Source organism: Artibeus jamaicensis, unplaced genomic scaffold (genome assembly GCF_021234435.1).
Source record: "Artibeus jamaicensis isolate MK-2021 breed Jamaican fruit bat unplaced genomic scaffold, CSHL_Jam_final contig_456, whole genome shotgun sequence".
Lineage (NCBI taxonomy): Eukaryota > Metazoa > Chordata > Mammalia > Chiroptera > Phyllostomidae > Artibeus > Artibeus jamaicensis.
In genome coordinates, this window is record NW_026521839.1 from 7474985 (window position 1) to 7496558 (window position 21574).

A 21574-nucleotide genomic window follows, 5' to 3' on the forward strand; every position below is an offset into this window, starting at 1 on the left:
GATAACAGAAATCCAATTAGTGCCATTTGTGCCAACCACACACCAAGTCAAAGAGATAAATCTCATTTTGGTGCACCAGCATAAAGCTGATGAACATTCTATTGAGATCTTCTCCTCAGAACTCCCTTAGAAACTCTCAAGACAAAGGACCTAGTGCACACTTTCCCTCTCAGCTGACCTTGGCTTGCACCTCTTAGGAGGCCTCAGAGCCAGCACACCCAGTGGACAGCTTTAGACCACATTGAAGTACTACCATCCAATCACCTCCACAAGTGACACTCTCAGGGGTGGACTGGGCACCAAAGCCCTGTTGAAATAAGTACTGCACTTTAAGGGGGCCCCTGCACAGCTGATCCTCCATAGTGGTCAGAGGTCAATGGTCAGTGGTCACAGCCAGTCCCTATAGCTGATCCGCCTGGACATAAATCTCTCCCACTGATGTGCCAAGAGCACTCAAAGCTGAACTACAAGAGGAGGGTGTACACAGCTGACAAGGGGCACATCTCAAGAGTCCAGCTTGGGTAACAGGGGAGGCTGTGCCACTGGACCCTACAAAACACCTACTACATTAGGCCTTACCAAGCCCAGGAGATGTAGCAGCTCAACCTAATACACAGAAACAAACACAGGGAGGCTGCCAAGTGAGGAGACAAGGAAACGTGTCCAAATGAAGGAACAGAACAAAACTCCAGAAAAAGAACTAAACAAAATGAAGACAAGCAAATAGATGCAGAGTTAAAAACACTGGTTTTAAGGATGCTCAATGAACTCAGAACTTCAGCATGAAAAATGATCAATCACAAATGAATAATTTATAGGAAAATCAGAGTAGACGAAGCTGAGAATCAAATCAGCAATTTGGTTTCATATTTATTGGTTATTCTATTACAGTTGTCCCAATTGTTTCTTTATAATATGAATAAAACCAATTGATGTCAGGGCATCAATTTAACTAAAAAAAATTAGCAATTGGAATATAAGGAAGCAAAAACACCAAATCAGAAGAGCAAAAAGAAAAAGAATCCCCCAAAAAGGAGGGTAGTGTAAGGAACCTCTAGGACAACTTCAAGCATATCAACATTTGCATCATGGGGTGCCAGAAGGAGAAGATAGGAAGAAATTGACAATCTATTTGAAAATACAACCACAGAAAACTTCCCTAACTTGATGAAAATAATAGAGATATAAGTCCAGGATGTGCAGAGAGTTCCAAACAAGATAAACCCAAAGAGACCCACATGAAAATATCGTGGTTAAAATGCAAAAGGTGAAAGATGGAGAATCTTAAAAGTAGCAAAAGAAAGCAGTTAGTTACCTACAACGGAGTTCCCATACAACTATCAGTTGACTTCTCAACGGAAACTTTGCTGGCCAGAAAGGGTTGGTAAGAAATATTCAAAGTGATGAAAAGGAAGGGCCTACAACCAATATTACTCTACCCAGCAAAGCTATCATTTAAAAATCAATGGGCAGATAAAGAGCTTCCCAGGCAAGAAAAAGCTAAAAGAGTTCAACACCAAAACCAGTATTATATGAACTGTTAAAGGGTCTTCTTTAGGAAGAAGAAAAAATAAAACTAAAAAATATGAACAACAAAATGGCAAAAAATACATAACAACAAAAAATCTAAAAAAGTAAATGAGCTCTGGCTGGTGTAGCTCAGTGGATTGAGCACAGGCCTGCAAACCAAAGGATTGCAGTTCATTTCCCAGTCAGGGCACATGCCTGGGTTGCAGGCCAGTTCCCAGCAGGGGATGCACGAGAGGCAACCAACCATACATTGATGTGTCTCTCCCTCTCTCCTTCCCTTCCCCTCTAAAGATAAATAAGTAAAAACTTTTTTAAAAAGTAAATGAACAAGCAGAACAGAAACAAACTCATAGATACAGAAAATATTTTGATGGTTGCCAGATAAGAGTTGGGGGAATAGGTGAAAAAAATGAAGGGAATAAGTACAAACTGGTTGTGACAGAATAGTCATCAAGGGGATGTAAAGTACAACACAGGGGTATGGTCAATCATATTCTAATAATTCTGTATAGTGTCAGAAGGGTGCGAGACTTATCAGGCTGATCACCTAGTAAATTATGTAATGTCTAATCAATGGGGTGTACACCTGAAACTAATATGATAAAGTATGTCAACTGTAAATGAAAAAAATTTTTTTTAAAGATTTTACTTATTTATCTTTAGAGGGGAAGGGAAGGAGAGAGGGAGAGAAACATCAATGTATGGTTGCCTTTTTGTGCGTCTCCTGCAGAGAACTGGCCTGCAACCCAGGCATGTGCCCTGACTGGGAATCGAACCTCGATTGTCTGGTTCGCAGGCCTGTGCTCAATCCACTGAGCTACACCAGCCAGGGCTGTAAATGAAAAATTTTAAATAATTTTAAAGAAAGATACTAAAGAGACAACTAAATGCAATGCTTAGATCTTAATTGGATCTTGGTTTTTAAAAATCTATAAAAGTGGTGGGTGGGCTGGGATGGGAGTAAAAAACAGAAAACTGTACTTGAACAATAATTAAATAAATTTTTAAAATCTATAAAAGATTTTTGAGGCACAATTAAGGGAATTTATATATGGATTAAATATATGATATTATGGAATAATTACTAAATTTTGTAGGGTCAAAATGATATGACTATAAAAGGAGAATGTCATTATATTAATGTGATGCAGTCTGCACTATTTAGAGGTAAAGCTGATATTTGCAACTTATATTTAAATAGTTCAACAAGAAAGAAATACTTTTAAATGTTTATTTATTGATTTTAGAGAGATAGGAAGTGGGGGGGAGAGAGAGACATAGATTTGTTGTTCCACTCAATTATGCATTCTTTAGTTGATTCTTGTATGTGCCCTGCCTGAGGATTGAACCTGCAACCTTGATTTATCAGGATGATCCTCTAACCAACTGAACTACCTGGCCAGGGCTGGAGAAAGAAATATTTTTATAATGTATAGATAAAGCAAAGTTAGCAAATATTAACAATTGTTTTTTTGGGACTTCCGCCAAGATGGAGGCATAGGTGGATGTGCCGTGCCTTCTCACACAACCAAGTTTAGAGACAACTAAATATTAGCAACAGAAAACAGCCAGAACACGGAAAATTGAACTTTTCGGAAGTCCGTTAACAACAAATTCTTCAGCCTGAGCAGTAAGGGGCGAAACCAGCGGCTGGTGAAGCGGGGTTGCACAGGAGGACTAGGTCAGACGGACTCAGGCTCGAGGAAGCCAGACGCGCGGAATCCCGGCGCAGGGTTGGACCTAGTGAGCGACCAGGTGAGCGACCGCGGGGGAGACAGCAGGGGAGCGGTGCTGAGTGTTGACTGTAGTTGCACATTTGTGCGCCGGTGGACAGGCAAGGGAGTGGGCGGTTGGACCGGGCCCAGCGGGTCCCCGCAGCAAGCAGCAGTGGAGGGCGCCACCATTTCCCTGCTCTGACCCCACCTCCACATACAGCGTCATAACCCAGCGACTCTGAGTGGCCCAGCCCAGATGAACCACATAAGGCGCTGCTCCTCACCCAGCTGTGAGAAACAGCAGAGGGGGTCGCCATTTCCCCGCTCTGACCACGCCCCCACATACAGCGTCACAAACCAGCGACCTGGGAGTCCAAGGCGCCGCTTCTCACACTTAAAGGGCGCGAACAGACCAAAAATGGCACAAGAAGATCTCAAAGCCCCAGAGCCCATAGACCTAAGCAATGAAGAAATAGCAAAACTCTCAGATGCACAGTTTAAAACACTGGTCATCAGGATCCTCATAGAACTGGTTGATTATAGCCACAAATTAGACAAATATATGAAGGCGAAACTAATTGAAATGAATGGAATTGCACAGGACACCAATAGCAATGAAAAGGAAACTGGGACTCAACTCAATGGAGTGGACCAGAAGAAAGCAAATAATGGCCAAACAGAAAAGAGTCAAGAAGTAAGAATTCAAAGAAATGAGGAGAGTCTTAGGAACCTCCAGGACATCTTTAAACGCTCCAACATCCCAATTATAGGGGTACCAGAAGGGGGAAAGGCACAGCCACCAGTGGAAAACTTATTTGAACAAATAATAAAGGAGAATTTCCCCAATCTGGCAAAGGAAATAGACTTCCAGGAAATCCAGGAAGCTCAGAGAGTCCCAAAGAAGTTGGACCCAAGAAGGAACACACCAAGGCACATGATCATTACATTAGCCAAGATTAAAATGAAGGAGAGAATCCTAGAAGCAACAAGAGCTAAGGGGACAGTCACCTACAAAGGAGTTCCCATCAGACTGTCAGCGGATTTCTCCAAAAAGACCTTACAGGCAAGAAGGGGCTGGAAAGAGGTATTCCAAGTCATGAAATCCAAAGACCTACAACCAAGATTGCTCTATCCAGCAAAACTTTCATTTAGAATGGAAGGACAGATAAGGTGCTTCTCAGATAAGATCAAATTCAAGGAGTTCATCATCACCAAGCCCTTATTATATGAAATGTTAAAGGGACTTATCTAAGAAAAAGAAGTTAAAGAAACATGAACAGTGAAAGGACAACAAACTCACAGTTATTAACAACCACACCTAAAATGAAAGCAAACTAAAAGGATAGCTAGATCAGGAGTCGAAACATAGAAATGAAGATCTCAAGGAGGGTTAGCAACAGGGGAGTGGGAGGAGGAGAAAGGGGGAGAAGGTACAGAAAATAAGTAGCATAGACAGTAGATAGAAAATAGATGGGGGGGCAAGAATAGCATGGGAAATATAGAATCTAAAGGACTTGACACACTTGGTCATAAACTAAAGGGGGGGGTAATGGTGGGGATGGGGGGTAGGGTGGAGGGGAGTGAAAGGGGGAATAGAACAACTGTAACAGTATAATCAATAAAATTAAAAAAAAAGAAAAAGGATGCCGAATGCAACACTGTATATTAGTGCAGTTAATTATATAGTAAAAAACAGTTGTCTAATAAAATACTTTGCAACCATTAAAAACAAAAAAAAACAATTGTTTTTTAAATTTATTTTTTAAATTGATTATGCCATTAGTTGTTCTATTCCCCCCTTCATTCCCCTCCACCCTATCCCCCCTTCCCCACCATTACCACCCCTTTAGTTTATGACCATGTGTCTCAAGTTCTTTAGATTCTATATTTCCCATACTATTCTTGCCCCCCATCTATTTTCTACCTATCATCTATGCTACTTATTTTCTGTACCTTCTTCCCCCTTCTCCTTCTTCCACTCCCCTGTTGCTAACCCTCCATGAGATCTTCATTTCTATGGTTCTGCTCCTGATCTAGCTGTCCTCCTAGTTTGCTTTTGTTTTAGGTGTGGTTGTTAATATCTGTGAGTTTGCTGTCCTTTCACTGTTCATCTTTTTTATCTTCTTTTTCTTAGATAAGTCCCTTTAACATTTCATATAATAAGGGCTTGGTAATGATGAACTCCTTGAATTTGATCTTATCTGAGAAGCACTTTATCTGCCCTTCCATTCTAAATGAAAGTTTTGCTGGATAGAGCAATCTTGGATGTAGGTCTTTGGATTTCATGACTTGGAATACTTCTTTCCAGCCCCTCTTGCCTGTAAGGTCTCTTTTGAGAAATCTGCTGACAGTCTGATGGGGACTCCTTTGTAGGTGACTGTCCCCTTAGCTCTTGCTGCTTCTAGGATTCTCTCCTTCATTTTAATCTTGGCTAATGTAATGATGATGTGCCTTGGTGTGTTCCTTCTTGGGTCCAACTTCTTTGGGACTCTCTGAGCTTCCTGGATTTCCTGGAAGTCTATTTCCTTTGCCAGATTGGGGAAATTCTCCTTTATTATTTGTTCAAATAAGTTTTCCACTGGTGGCTGTTCCTTTCCCCCTTCTGGCACCCCTATAATTCGGATGTTGGAGCGTTTAAAGATGTCCTGGAGGTTCCTAAGACTCTCCTCATTTCTTTGAATTCTTGCTTCTTGACTCTTTTCTGTTTGGCCATTGTTTGCTTTCTTCTGGTCCACTCCATTGAGTTGAGTCCCAGTTTCCTTTTCATCTCTATTGGTTTCCTGTGCAATTCCATTCATTTCAGTTAGTTTTGCCTTCATATGTTTCTCTAATTTGTGGCTATAATCAACCAGTTCTGTGAGGATCCTGATCACCAGTGTTTTAAACTGTGTGTCTGAGAGTTTTGCTATTTCTTCATCGCTTAGATTTATAGGCTCTGGGGCTTTGAGATCTTCTTGAGCCATTTTTGTCTGTTCGCGCCTGTTAAGTATGAGGAGAGGAGCCTTGGACTCCCAGGTCGCTGGTTTGTGACGCTGTATGTGGGGGCGTGGTCACAGCGGGGAAATGGCGGCACCCTCCGCTGCCGCTCGCCGCGGGGACTGCTGGGTCCCGTCCGCTTGCTCGGTCACTCACTAGGTCCAACTGTGCCTGGATTCTGTGCGCCTGCGTCCGTCTGACCGAGTTTTCCTGTGCTACCCAGCTCCGCCAGCTGCTGGCTTCGCCCCTCTTAGCAGTCAGGCTGAAGAATTTGTTGTTAACAGACTTCCGAAAAATTCAATTTTCTGTGTTCTGGCTGTTTTCTGTTGCTCATATTCAGTTGTCTCTAAACTTGGTTGTGTGAGAAAGCACGACGTCTCCACCAATTCTACATCTCGGCAGACGTCCCAACAATTGTTTACTCTAGGGTACTTGAGTGTTCATTGTACATTCTTCCTTTTTTTACAATTGATTGATTTGAGAGAAAGAGAGAGAGAGAAGCACTCATTGGTTGTTCCACTTTTTTATGCATTCCTTGGTTGATTTTCGTATGTGCCCTGACCAGGGATTGAACCCACAACCTTGTTGTATCTGGATGATACTCAACCAACTGAGCTAAACAGCCAAGGCTCATTGTACTTTTCATTGAACTTTCTTGTACTTTAGAACTATTTATAAACGAAGTTGGGAAAAAAGAGTAAAGATTTGACTGTCATTACCATAACTAAATGGTCAAATTTTTATATCATTGATAGGAGATATTCAGATATTGTAGAGCTCTTGATTTGATACAAACTGAAATACACAAATCATCTATGATGTGCTCTAGCCAAAAATGGATACCTTACAGTTATGAAACCTTTAGGTGAAACTTACAGTTTACATTAACATAGAAGATATAGGGACCACATGTGAGGGACACCATAAAGAAGCAACCAGAAAAATTCAGAAGATGAATGTTTTCTTGGACAGCTGCCCTGATCTTTTCAAGAAATTTGTATCATGAGAAAAGGGACTGTTTTGGTTAAAAGAGATTTAAGATACATAATCAGAATCAGTCTATGGCCATACCACCCTGAACATGCCTGATCTCATCTGATCTTGGAAGCTAAGCAGAGTAGGGCCTGGTTAGTACTTGGATGAGAGAATCAATACTTGTTTCTATATCGGACCCTGAATTAGGCAGATAAGCTGCAAAGGATATTTTGAGAAAACTGGGAAGATTTGAATTCAGATGAAATGAAAATTTATTTGGAAGGTAAAGAGTGTTAACTAAAAAAAGCATGTCACAAAGAATGTTTAGAGTGTGTTCTCACTTTGATAAAATATGTGTAGTGCGTACAGGTGGTTAATAAGATGTAAAAGGACCCCTACTCAATCTTATCATCTATAATCTCTGGATGATGGCATTTATATGTTTTTTTTTCTTATTTTTTACTTAGCTGTATTTTAAATTTTTCTATAGTGTTCATGGTAACTGCTTTTGTAGTTTTTTTTAAGAATTAAAAAAGATAGCCCTGGCTGGTGTAGCTCAGTGGATTGAGCACAGGCCTGCGAACCAGACAATCGCAGTTCGATTCCCAGTCAGGGCACATGCCTGGGTTGCAGGCCAGTTCCCTGCAGGGGCCAGTTTCCAGTAGGGGATGCACCAGAAGCAACCACACACTGATATTTCTCTCCTTCTCTCCTTCTCTTCCCCTCTAAAGATAAATAAATAAAATATTTTTAAAAAAGATAAACATCTTAATGGATATACATTTTATTAATAGTCTGTCTTTAAGCTATATATGACCAAAATGTTTGTCGAGTTTTCAGTGCTGGCATTTATCTGAATTTTTGGATATATTACTCATGAGACTGATGTGCCTGCCTGCTGTATTTCAAAACACCTTTAGCTTCAGTGCTGGGAAGACAAACTAAAGTCTGGGTTTTTTTAAACGTCCTTAGCATCCACTTTAATAAACTAGAAAAAAGAAGAGAAAACTAAACAAACCTAAAGCCAAGGACAAAGAAAGAAAGTAATAAAGACAAAAAATGAAAACAAATACTGTCATAGAGAAAAATCAATGAAACCAAAAGCTAGAAAAGCAATTTTTTTTTCTTTTTACAGACAAAAATTTACTCAGAAAGTCACAGAGCCCTGGAAGTAAACCCTAGAAGAAGTGAGCCAAGTGGCCCATGTTGGCTCAGGAAACTAGTTACGGAGGCAAAATAAGGGCCATTGGAGCTTAGAAAAAAGAAAGGCAAAGAAGCCCTGGCCAGGTGGCTTGGTTGGAGCATCGTCCAGTACACCAAAAGGCTGTGGGTTGGATCCCTGGTCTGGACACATACATAGGTTGTAGGTTTGATTCCTGGTTGGTGCCTGCACAGGAGGCAGCCAATCGATGTTTCTCTCTCACATTGATATTTCTCTCTCATATTTATGTTTCTCTCTCTTTTTTCCTCTCTCTCTAAAATCAATAAAAACATATCCTTGGGTGAGGGTTTAAAAACAAAAGTGGTATTTAAAAAAAAAAAAGAAGAAAGGGAGGGAAGGAGGGAGGAAGGAAGGAAAGAAAGAGAAAGAAAATAAAGAAAAAAGAAGGAAGAAAAGAAAAGAAAAGAAAAGAAAAGAAAAGAAAAGAAAAGAAAAGAAAAGAAAAAAAGAAAGAGGCAATGAAAACTTACCTGGGGGAAGGAGGAGTGTATAGGCAGAGGCCTGTTTCAGAGAGAGAAAGAGCACTCTCTTTCTCTCTTTATAGATCTTTTTAAAAAATAAATATTTTATTGCCCTGGCTGGTGTGGCTCAGTGGACTGAGCGCGGGCCTGTGAACCAAACGATTGTGGCTCAATTCCCAGTCAGGGCACATGCCTGGGTTGCAGGCCAGTTCCCAGCAGGGGCCAGTTCCCAGCAGGGGATGCACCAGAAGCAACCACACATTGATATTTCTCTCCTTCTCTTCCTCTCTAAAGATAAATAAATAAAATATTTAAAATACATATATATATATATTTTATTGATTATGCCATTACAGTTGTTCTATTTCCCCCCTTCACTTCCCTCCACCCTGCACACCCCTCCCCCACCATTCCCCCCCTTTAGTTTATGAACTCGTGTCTCAAGTTCTTTAGATTCTATATTTCCCATACTATTCTTACTCTCCCCCCATCTATTTTCTATCTACCATCTATGCTACTTATTTTCTGTACCTTCTCCCCCCTTCTCCTCCTCCCACTCCCCTGTTGCTAACCCTTCATGCGATCTTCATTTCTATGGTTCTGCTCCTGATCTAGCTGTCCTCTTAGTTTGCTTTTGGTTTAGGTGTGGTTGTTAATAACTGCGAGTTTGCTGTCCTTTCACTGTTCATCTTTCTTTATCTTCTTTTTCTTAGATAAGTCCCTTTAACATTTCATATAATAAGGGCTTGGTGATGATGAACTCCTTGAATTTGATCTTATCTGAGAAGCACTTTATCTATCCTTCCATTCTAAGTGAAAGCTTTGCTGGATAGAGCAATCTTGGTTGTAGGTCCTTGGTTTTCATGACTTGGCATACTGCTTTCCCGTCGCTACCCCACACTTGGGATTCACCCTTGGCTGCCTGCGTGCCTGGGTCAGGGGATATTTTTTGCCTGACCCGCTTCACTGCTGGCTCCGCCCCTCTTACCGGCCTGGCTGAGTGGTTCGTTGTTGTTGGACTCCCGTATTGTTCATTTTTCTGTGGTTTGGCTGTGTTTTTTGTTGCTAAAACTTTATTGTTTTTAGACTTGGTTGTGTGAGAAGGCACAATGTTTCCACCTACACCTCCATCTTGGTGAAGTCCTCTTTATAGATCTTTAAGATCTATAAAATTTTAACCTCCCCAAAACCTTGGTAGCTTGGTTAGTTACCAAGAAGCATGTGGCAATGCCTTCACAGTTCGCATGTTAGGCCCAATTCTGTCAGAGAGTGCTAACCTTCTCTCCTTTCATACAGCACTGAAATCTTAGAGATAAATAATAGATTGCTATATTTGGAGTGATGACCAAGAACATACAGTAAAAAGCAAATCACTTTTACAATGAGATTTCCATGCAACAGCTTCAGGAGATCATTTTCACCACAGGAGCCTCCTCTTGTGGAAAAAAGAGGCTCCACTGTATATAGCAAAAAAAAAATCCATACTGGAAGTCATCTCTGCCACTTTTTTTTTATGGAGGGAAAAACAGGGGGAAAAGACTAATTTGAGATATATTTTGGAGATATAATAGACAAAAATACATGCAAGTGAAAAATAATATATTTAGCCACACGATTATTTTTGGACACATTTGAGGTCATCATTTCATGGTGAAGAACTGGAAAGTGTAGCATAGGGTGAATAGGAAAATGAGAAGGCTCCTTATTTACTTCCTGGGTAGCTACAAAGAGAAGAAGACTGCTTTCTGGTATAAACTGTACCGTACACACATTTGTCATCATTAAATGCTGGTGCTTTAATGCATTTCTTTCACACTCGGTGTTGTATCCTAGTTAATCCCGATGTATCACTTCTTTTAGTTCCTTTCTCCAGGTCTTAAAGAGCTTAAAGCAAGCAAGCAAGCATGCAAGCTGTCTTATGACTCAAAACTAAGTAGAAGTTTAGATTTTTCCTCACTTCTTTAGAAGTTTAGATCTGGGGTGAAGCCCCACTCTTCCCAGGCCTCTTGCCAGTATTCTTATACTTAGCCAAGGAATATGGAGTATGTCTCACCTGGGCATACCTACCTCAGCTTCTGTGTGGGGAAAGGGGAGAGGACTGAAGAGTAGAATTATACTTGGAGAACCCAGGGCAATAGTTTATTTACCTGGTTTTCTAAGGGTGCCACATATTAGCTTGATTTGAAAGAGTCATGAATACTTTTGAGAAGTACTTTCTCAGCTCAGAAATACTGCAATTTCTCTTATGCTGCTAACTTTAAGAAATATTAAGATCAACCTTTAGTTTTTGACTCAGAGATGGCTCAACTCTTCTTTGCTATTTCTGTGACTTTAAGTGCTTCCCTTGGGTTCTTTATTTTTGTTAGTCACCTCACTAATAATATTCCTCATACTAATTTGAACCTTTCATTTAAGATCCATAATTGCTTCCCAACAGTTAATTAAATCCCAGAAACTCCCAGGCTTAGAGAGTTTACTAAGTAAAGGTAGAGTCCAGTGATTTCTGGCAATTTTACATAGAGACTACAAATGAGATGGCTTTCTCCCACCTCACCAAAGCACATGACTAAAGAAAAAGATCTTTGTAAAGCAGTCATATGTAGCTTTCCTGTTAAATTAGGGAGACCCTTTAGTCCATTGGAAAGGGGAGATGACTAAGTAAAATGATGCTTGTCTATTTCTTTCCTTCTTCCAAGGTGACCCAGAAAATACTCTCCCCCACTCTCAGCTGTGATTGATGCCTTTTGTTCCCAGACCAAATTGTTTTTTATAGCCTACCCCCTGCCAGCACTTTCCAAAGTGCCACTGCCATCAGCTCCAGAGGGAGCCCTGTCCTCAGGCTTCCTGGCCAGCAGCTGCACTGTGATGGCAGGGAGCATGGGTTGAGGGGAGAAAGCAGCTTGCAGACAAATGGGCAGCTGATCAGACCAAAAGCCCCATCACTAGAAGAAATTTTTTTAAATCCTTTCTTTTCTTGCCTCATCTGCATTTCTTGGCTGAGGTAGGGGGAATGCACTTTGGAAAATTAGGGCTTCATATGGTGTATCAAAGCAGCCTCAAACTCCCCACTCTTTTTTTTTTTTTTTCAAACTAATTCTGTTCATTCAGCCCAATATTGTCAAGTCATTACAAACTTTACAGATATTAAAAGCATAATAAGGAAATGTTATGAACAACTTTATGCCAATAAATACGACAAATTAGCTGGACTAGACAAAGCCCTTGAAAGACTACCAACAATGGGTCAACCTAAACTGCAATTTCTGGATCCTTTAAAATTGTTATCAGAGTGTGGGTCTCTTTTAGTGTATAACTCTTTATTTATTTAATTTTTTTTTTTTGGAGCAGCTCTACTGAGCTTCAGTAGCATTCTCAAGTCTTCTACTAGGATCTGGGCACAAGTTTTCTAATTATGGGTTGGAGAGAGTCTGTTTTATAAGAATAAGCATCTTAGAGGCTAATAAATCTTAATCAGGACTGTAAGATCCTGATCCATCTGGGTGGCCTTTATGTTGGGGCCAGAATGACAACCTCTCTGGACTTTATCTAGTGTTTCTGGTCCTTTCTAATGTGAGAACATTTCAAGGAATCTTTAACATATATATGTTGTTTAGAGCCTTTTGCACCATAAAATGGTTAGACAAGGACCAATATAAAACAATCAGCCTACAATGAGATTGCAGCTTTGGAAACAAGCACATCCTTTTCAGTGGTGCTTGTTTTTATAATGTGTCATTTAGCAAATGGACTGTGAAGAATTGGTCATGCCAAACTTCTAACCATCTGATGACTGGCTACAGACTAAACACCCCAGTGAAACATTTGACTTTAAAGCTTCATTCTTTCAAAGTTCAACTAAAATAAAACACTATATTTAAGAGGACTCCCAAGTTCTAGTCCACTTTACCTTGTTCACACCTTTTCAGATATACAGGTTCAAAACATAAATGGCAAGCCATTATGAATTCCTTCATGCATCTCATGGATAGTTTGTGGAAACAGTAATATTTGAAACCACTGTAATCTTTGTGGTGAGACACAATATACTAACTAAGCAAAAATGTAATATTGTCAGGGTATTATCCAGTGGTGAAATCACATTGTTACAGCCCTCTTTCTGGTGCTAATGTGCTAGGTCTCAGCCTGAACACACCATTGTACGTAGGAAGCCAAATCCTCTGTTTTACTTTCCACCTGCCCTCCTCTCTCGACTCCTCAGTAGTTATCTATCTCTGAAGCCATCCTTTTCACTGGATTCTGAGCCCTTGTGTCTTTTCGTAATATAATAAATACTTTTCTTCCCCTTTATAGTTCTAGTATTTTGAAAGTCCCTTCATCCTTTTCCCAGCCTTCTTCTTGATCATTTCCCTTTATCTTTTTTCTAAGACCATTATATTTTTGTTTACATTTATTAATTGTAAGCTATATTGATTCATTTTTTAAAAAAATTAAGTATAGTTAACCCTGGTGAGGTGGCTCAGTTGGTTGGAGCATTGTCCCTTGCACCAAAAGGTTGTAGGTTCAATCCCAGATCAGGGCACATACCTAGTTGTGGGTTCAAACCCTGGTGGAGGTGTGTATAGGAGGCAACCAATTGATGTTTCTTTTTCTTTTTTTATTTGTGTCTTAAAAAAATATTTTATTGATTATGCCATTACAGTTGTTCTATTTCCCCCCTTCATTCCCCTCCACCCTGCACACCCCCTCCCCCACCATTCCCCCCCTTTAGTTTATGTCCATGTGTCTCAAGTTCTTTAGATTCTACATTTCCCCTACTATTCTTGCCCTCCCCCCTATCTATTTTCTGCTTACCGTCTATTCTACTTATTTTCTGTATCTTCTTGAGCCATGTTTTGATCTGTTCACACCTGTTACCTATGAGGAGCGGGGCCCTAGGTGTTCACCAGGGCGGGGCAACTCAGTTGCTGGGTTGTGACGCTGTATGTGGGGGTGGGGTCAAAGAGGGGCAATAGTGGTCCCCTCTGCTGCTTCCCGACGCTGGGTCCTGCATGGTCTGTCTCACTGCTCGTTCCTTCACTGGTTTATCTGCTCTCGAATGTGTGACCTCGGTCAGCCTGCTGCCTTGAATGGATCGGCCCTGTCACTACCCCACACCTGGGATTCGCCCTTGGCTGCCTCCACGCCTACGTCAGGGGATCTTTTTTGCCATACCGACTTCACTGCTGGCTCCACTCCTCTTACCAGTCTGGCTGAGTGGTTCGTTGTTTTGGACTTCCATATAGTTCAATTTTCTGTTTTGGCTGCGTCTTTTTGTTACTAAAACTTTGTTGTCTCTAAACTTGGTTGTGTGAAGAGGCACAATGTTTCCACCTATGCCTCCATCTTGGCAGAAGTCCCTGATGTTTCTCTTCCTCTTTTCCTTTTCCTTTCTCTCTCTCTCAAAAAAAATTAAAAAAAAACATATCCATGGGTAAGGATTAAAAAATAAAAATAAGTATAGTTGACATATACAGTGGGGCAAAGTTAGGTTTACAGTTGTTCATATGGAAAACAATAAAATAATAAATATAAGAATAAACTGTGTTTTGCATACTCACAACTGTAAACCTACTTTTGCCCCACCCTATACAATATTCTGTTAGTTTCAAGTGAGTGTGGCATTCCTGACCTTGATATAGGCTACTATAACGATTTTGAAACTATGAAACACATCATAGAGTGATGGAGTTAAAAACAGTGTGCTAACATGCTTTCTTCCTATTCTGGTTGGCCAGGAGACTCAGGTTGAGTGGATAATGGCTGTATTGAAAACAGGTTTGCTATTTCCATTGGGCAGCTAGATTTGAAATTAATTCTATTTTGTGACAATCAACAGATACTTATTGAGTGTATATAGTGTATACCTAATATGGTAAAAAATATTTTATATTTATTAGCCTGGCAATTAGGGTTCTTACAGACTGGCCAGTGCTTATCTTTCCAACCTTATCTCCCCAGAACCTGCCTTTAAGGACACTGCTGTAGCTAGAGTGTTCTATTTGCTCCCCTTGCTCATTTCTACCTCTGTATACTTGCTAAAGTCATTCTCTTTTCTTACTTCTCCCTCACATCACAAACGCTGGCAGCATTCCCTACTCTTTTTTTGTTTTTTAAAGATTTTATTTATTTTTAGAGAGAGGGGAAGGGAAAGAGAAAGAGAGAAACATCAATGTGTGGTTGCCTCTTGTGTGCCCCCTCCTGGGGACCTAGCCTGCAACCAAGGCATGTGCCCTGACTGGGAATCAAACCAGTAACCCTTTGATGTGCAGGTTGGCACTCAATCCACTGAGCCACACCAACCAGGGCCCTACTCTTTTTTTTTTTTAGAGAGAGAGGGGAAGGAAAGGAGAAAGAGAGGGAGGGAAACATCAATGTGTGGTTGCCTCTCAAGCGCCCCCTACTGAAGACCTGACTCACAACCCAGGCATGTGCCCTAACTGGGAATTCAACTAGCAATCCTTTGGTTCACAGGTACTTGATCCGTTGAGCCACACCAGCCAGGGCAGCTTTTCCTACTCTTTTATGCTATCACTAGCCTAGAAGATAAGATCCTATATTCTTGCTCTAATACATGCTCATCTCTTGTGCTTATGAACTACTCATGGTTAATTTCTGACTTCTTTGGTGCTTAATAGTAACTCCTTTGACATAACATAGTGGACAATATGGTGAAATGGAAACAGCAAAGCAATTTTTATCACAACTCCATGACTTCCTGGCTCTGCGACTGTGGGAAATGTTGCTTACTCTCACTCTTCTGTTTCCTTCTCTGTAAGCTGGGATAACTAGTCAGAGTGCAGACCTCATGGGCTGTTGGGAGGGTTAAGTGTGATGATATATGTAAAAGTAACTGACAGTGCCTGGTGGCAGAGAGTAAGCACTCAATGTTAGCTTTTATTGTTTACCTCTTGTATTTTTAACTTTGCACATGGATTATGTTCCCATCATTAGTAGAAGTCTTACTATCTGCTGTTCTTATTATGTGCCAAGTACCATGTTAGGCACTTTCACCTGTATTATCTTACTTAATTCTCAAACAATCTTGAGGTTAAAGTGGTTTGATGTAGAGGCCATAACTAGGCATTATTAGAGCCAGAGTTTTGAACTAATTATACTTGTTTCTAAAGCCTTTCCATTACATTATGGTGCTATTTCACAGACATGGGAAACTTCTCATTTTCCTCATAGGGCTAAGTGTTGGGTATAAATCAAGTTTATTTACTTCATGGATTTATTGTGTATAAATCAAGGTAGTGAAACTTGGAGCTTTACTTGCTTTGTGCTATTGCTTTTTCATGGTTGATAACCACAGGTTCTTGTCCTTCACCACTAGAAAGCACCGCCAAATTCCCTTCATTCTCTATATTACTAGAGGTATTAATGCCTTTATTTACACTTAACTACTACTTGCTCTTGCTCATCTGCTTAAAAAAAAAAACTTGGCCATTTGATTTTAAATCACCTAATTCAACCCCTTTGTTTATACTTGAAGCAAATGAAACTCAGGATAGCTGAGACCCACCCAAGGACACACTGGAAGCTGATGGCTGATGGTCCAGGTTCCTGGCTCACATTCAGAGCACCACTCATTACATCAGGGAGCCCCTTGAGAAGCAGAACTTGAAGGCATTGTTGTCATAAGCGGCTGAGAACCTCAAACTATATAGTCTTATTTGTGGGGCTAATGTAATAGTAAACCCTTTTTAAATATAATATACAAATAAGCTTCCTTCAGCACAAAGTTCAAATTAGTGAAACCTAATCATACGACTATATATATATGAGGAACATCTGACTGTTGCTACTTTACAGGCTACACATTTCTAGAAACCAAAAGTAGTTCTAATTTATTCTGTATGGCAATTGGCACAGGACATATTTGAAAGCCAGAACTGTCAAGACAGAGAAATTTAGAGGCTCAGAATAGGCTTTTAAAATTTGTGAATATCTAAGGCAATCTAATCCAATCCATTACTTTTTATAACAAGGAGACTGAAGCTCAGGAAGTAATTGCCTAGTGTTTTAACAAAATTTGTAGTGAAATCAGCATCACTTTCCCCACAAAACTGAATTGCCTTCCTATATTACCTAAAAATCAAATTGGGTCGATTGTCACAGAAGACTGCAGGAATAAAGCCTTTTGGGGGGAAATATAAGACAACCTTTAGGAAACTAAAATTAAACATTAATTTCTCTTGGAACATGAACCCCATAATTATTCAGGCAAATTTATTGCATGTACAGATTTTCTTGGCTCTTTGATCATCCTTATGTGTTACTGGTAGAATTGTTTTTTCATCAGAAACATAATAATTCAGAAAGAGAAAAATGAAATTTTCTTAGCTAATGGAAACTTTGAAAACTCCAGATTTTGATCTATTCTAAAGTGCCCTCAGTTCTTTTAGCAACTTCCAGACATGGAGAGGAATCAGAATGGACTTGGATCATCCTCTAATTATTTTCTAATGTCTTAGTCATTGTGGCAACAAAAATTCCTGGCTATTCAGTAGAATTTTAACAATATTTTCATCTTCACTGCTTTCTTTAGGTTGTAGATTGTGTAGGTACACATACTGGAGCCCAGGAATTAATAAGTTTTGTATTATTTTTTTTAAAGGCAGACTATGTTTTTTTCTTTTTTTTAAAGTTGATTTTAGCAAGAGGAGAGAGAGAGAGAGAGAGAGACCTCAATCTTGATTTGTTGTTCCACTTATCTATGCATTCATTGGTTGATTCTTGTTTGTGCCTTGACCAGTGATCTAACCCACAACTTTGGGGTATCAGGAGCTGATGCTCCAACCAACTGAGCCACCTGGCCAAGGCTGAATTACTGTTATTTTTAAAAGAAAATTTGTTTTTTCCAGTTTGTTTTTCTATAGATTCCAGCCAGACTTTTCTATCATGCCTTACTACTGGGTCTGAAGAAATCAGGCTGAGAAGGAAGATTATATGACACAATGGGGCAATGCATCCATATCCTCAGCCCAGCCCTGTGCTTCAAACCCTGGAAATAATTTAGAGTCAACCTCAGGAAACTGGAAAGTGTGGGAAGCTCATGAGGAGTGACATGGTGCCAGGCCTGAAAGATCTAATGAAGCTCCCTGCCAAACTGGCCTGGGATTAACCTCATCGGTTCCCAGCCAGAGCTCTCCCAGTTGACTTGCTTTCCTGTTAATCTATGGAGTTGACCAACTGAGTTTGACCGTGACTGTCTTTGTTTTGCAAAACGAAATTGGTAAGGCAGACCTCATGCTGATTGACTGAATGGTGTCATCAACCCAATTCAAGGGGTGCCACAAAAGCAAGGAAATGAAACTTCAATTTCCTCCTCATGTTCAATGGTAGTTTATCATATGGATTTTGACCCCTATGCAGCTCAGGGCAAAGTATTTTATTGCTTTTTTTGTGAACACCAATAAACCACTCTCTTCTTCCATGTTTTCCTCTGACCCTCATTTCTATCCCACCCCTGATTAAGGCTTATTGGAAAAGGCAGTTCTCTATTGTCAACCAAAGCCTTCATTTTTACCCTCACCAACCTGTCACGGTTTTACATTTATTCTAGGAAGCACAAGACTTGTTTTAAGACAAAACAGAAACAAACAAACAGGAGTGTACGTGGAGGAGAGCCATTCTGGCTTCAGAGCTCCTCTTACTACTTCCTTTGCTTCAGTTCTGGGCTTTGACACAGGTGTTCCCACTGCCCCTGTATACACTTCCATTAGGATGTTTATCACACCACGTTATTAGAGGCACAGGTGTGCTTTCCTTCTTGATTAGAAGGGACTATGTCCCTTCATCTTTGTATCCCCAGCAGGCACCTAGCATAGTCCCTGACCCATAGCAGGCATTCATTGAATGAATAGAGTGATAGAGGCCCCCCACAAAGATTAGCTAGCTCATCTGTTGCCCTACCTGCCAGAAGTCTGTACCTACCTATTCCAGAATAAAAATGAGGTTTAGTTACTCAGCTTCCTCTTTGGGCACTTGTGCATATTAACAAGAAAGGTGCGGTATTTCTGAGGACTTGGACCTGTGCCCTCTTCCTTTTACTTCCTACTCTTCTTAGAAATTTCATTTAGACTTCCGCCAAGATGGAGGTGTAGGGGGAAGCACTGTACCTTCTCACACAACCAAGTTTAAAAACAACAAAGTTTTAGCAACAAAAACACAACCAAACCACAGAAAATTGAACTATACAGAAGTCGGACAATAACAAACCCTTCAGCCAAACCGGTAAGAGGGGCAGAGCCAGCAGCAGAGAGGGGTCAGTCAGGAAAGATCCACTGGACTGACCTGGGCGTGCAACCCAGGCACTCAGGCAGCCGTGGGCGAAGCCTAGGTGTGGACTAGCAGGTGGACCCACTGAGGGCACAAGGCAGGGGACTCACTGAGGGCTGACTGCGGTCACACATTCGCGAGCAGATAAATTGGTGAAGGAGCTAGTGGTGAGACAGACCATGCAGGCCTCAGTGGCGGGAAGTGGCAGAGGGAAGCGCGATTGTCCCTCTCTGACCCCACCCCCATATACAGCGTCACAAACCAGCGACCTGGGGGCCCTACCCTGGTGAACAACTCTGCTCCTCATACGTAAAAAGCACAAACAGATAAAAACATGGCTAAAGAACAACTCAGAGCCCCAGAGCCCATAAATCTAAGCGATGAAGAAATAGCCAAATTTTCAGATGCACAGTTCAAAACACTGGTGATCAGGATCCTCACAGAACTGGTTGATTTTAGTAACATATTAGAGGAACATATGAAGGCTAAACTAATTGAAATGAACGGTAATGCACAGGAAACCAATAGTAATGGAAAGGAAACTGGGACTCAAATCAAGGGAGTAGACCAAAAGGAAGGAAAAAATGACCAAACAGAAAAGAATGAAGAAACAAGAATTCAAAAAAATGAGGAGAGGCTTAGGAACCTCCAGGGCATCTTTGAACGTTCCAACATTCGAATTACAGGGGTACCAGAAGGGGAAGAGGAACAGCCACGAGTGGAAACTTTATTTGAACAAATAATAAAAGAGAACTTCCTCGTTCTGGCAAAGGAAATAGACTTCCAGGAAATCCAGGAAGCTCAGTGAGTCCCAAAGAAGTTGGACCCAAGAAGGAACACACCAAGGCACATCATAATTACACTGCCCAGGATTAAAATGAAGGAGAGAATCCTAGAAGCAGCAAGAGCTAAGGGGACAGTCACCTACAGAGGAGTTCCCATCAGACTGTCAGCTGATTTCTCAAAAGAGACCTTACAGGCAAGAAGGGGCTGGAAAGAAGTATTCCAAGTCATGAAAACCAAAGACCTACAACCAAGATTGTTCTATCCAGCAAAGTTTTCATTTAGAATAGAAGGACAGATAAAGTGTTTCTCAGATAAGATCAAATTCAAGGAGTTCATCATCACCAAGCCCTTACTATATGAAATGTTAAAGGGATTTACCTAAGAAAAAGAAGATAAAAAAGATGAACAGTGAAAGACAGCAAACTCACAGTTATTAATAACCACACCTAAAACAAAAGCAAACTAAGAGGACAGCTAGATCAGGGGCAGAACCATAGAAATGAAGAACTCATGGAGGGTTAGCAACAGGGGAGTGGGAGAAGGAGAAGGGGGGAGAAGCTACAGGAAATAAGTAGCATAGATGGTAGGTAGAAAATAGATAGGGGGAGGGCAAGAATAGTAGGGGAAATACAGAATCTAAAGAACTTCCTTGGCTGGCATAGCTCAGTGGATTGAGCGCGGGCCTGCGAACCAGAGTATCGGGGTTCGATTCCCAGTCAGGGCACATGCCTGGGTTGCAAGCCAGTTCCCAGCAGGGGACGCATGAGAGGCAACCATACATTGATGTTTCTCTCCCACTCTTTCTCCTTCCCTTCCCCTATCTCGAAAAATAAATAAATAAAATATTTAAAAAAATAATTGTGATCTATACATAAAAAAAAAACTTGAGACACGTGGTCATAAACTAAAGGGGGAATGGTGGGGGAGGGGGTGTGCATAATCAATAAAAATATAAATATATATACATAAAAAATAAATATATTTTATAAAAATAAAGAAATTTCATTTATTCCCATGGCTTCAGAAACTGTCTCTATATTGGTGACTCTTAAATTTGCATCTCCATCTCAAATTTCTCCTCTAATTTGTTATCCAGCTTTCCCAGACTTAATAGCCAAGTAAGTGCCTGCTTAATATTTCTATTTGCGTGTCTCAGAAAAATTTCAAAGTTAATATGCTTAAAATGGATCTCTTGATTCCCATCTTTCCATTAGTCCCACTCTGGTTCTCTCTCTTATTGCCTTTGTTCATAAATGACACCACCTGCCACTCAGTCACTAAAGCTAGACAACCGGAAATCATCTTATATCACCTACCCACATTCAATCCATCAACAAATTTTATTGGTTCCACCTCTTTTATACATACTGCTCATCTTCCCTCATCTCTCCATTCACTGTCTCTACCTTAATCCAGGCCCCCATCAGCTCTTGCCCAGCTTAATACAATTGCATCCTTGCCTTTAGACCTTCTACACTTGCCTTTCTCCAGTTCACTTTCCATAAAGCAGGTACTATGAATTTTCTTATGAAGTAAATAGGATCCTATCTGCCTAAAATCTTTTTTTTAAAGATTTTATTTATTTATCTATCTATTTATGTATTTAAAAAATTTTTTTAACCTTTTAA

General features: G+C 40.5%; 1 pseudogene; it reads right to left on the bottom strand.

Moving 5' to 3' along the window:
• Positions 1-10062: 10062 nt before the first annotated feature.
• Positions 10063-10178, bottom strand: LOC119051134 (uncharacterized; annotated as a pseudogene).
• Positions 10179-21574: the final 11396 nt, after the last annotated feature.